The following is a 512-nucleotide window of genomic DNA, read 5'->3' as shown; positions in this document are numbered from 1 at the left end:
TGGGCATAGATGAGAGAGAAATGCGCTAACAATCCTGGGAGCAGGCTGCCTGGCAGTTTTCGACCACCAGATAAGAAGAGTCTGGCTGCACCTGCAAAAGGTCACGATCCGCTCACTGAGACAGCGCACGATCCGCTCACTGAGACAGCGCACGATCCGCTCACTGAGACAGCGCACGATCCGCTCACTGAGACAGCGGTGACGAACTGCCTGCCTGGGGCTGCGCACGTAGCTGCTGTTGCAAAGAATGCTCTGATCATCATTTGTGCTTCCCCTAACTTCCCTTAAAAACCACTGATCTAGAGACACAACTCCAAGAGGGGGTCTTTGAACACATGTCACTGCCTCCTCCTAGATCGCCCACTTACCAATCGCGCTAACTTTCTCTGACGGGAGTTTTGTCTCTTGAGTTTTGGCTTTCAAGTGATATGTAGCCCAGATGTGAGTTCAGCCACGGGTCCCTCCTCCTAGCTGGTGTCTTGTGAAGGTTTTTTTTTTTTTTTTTTTTTTTT

Source organism: Mandrillus leucophaeus, unplaced genomic scaffold (genome assembly GCF_000951045.1).
Source record: "Mandrillus leucophaeus isolate KB7577 unplaced genomic scaffold, Mleu.le_1.0 Scaffold782, whole genome shotgun sequence".
In the NCBI taxonomy this organism is placed as follows: domain Eukaryota; kingdom Metazoa; phylum Chordata; class Mammalia; order Primates; family Cercopithecidae; genus Mandrillus; species Mandrillus leucophaeus.
The sequence above is the reverse complement of the archived record's forward strand: the minus strand, read 5'-3'. Positions refer to the sequence as shown.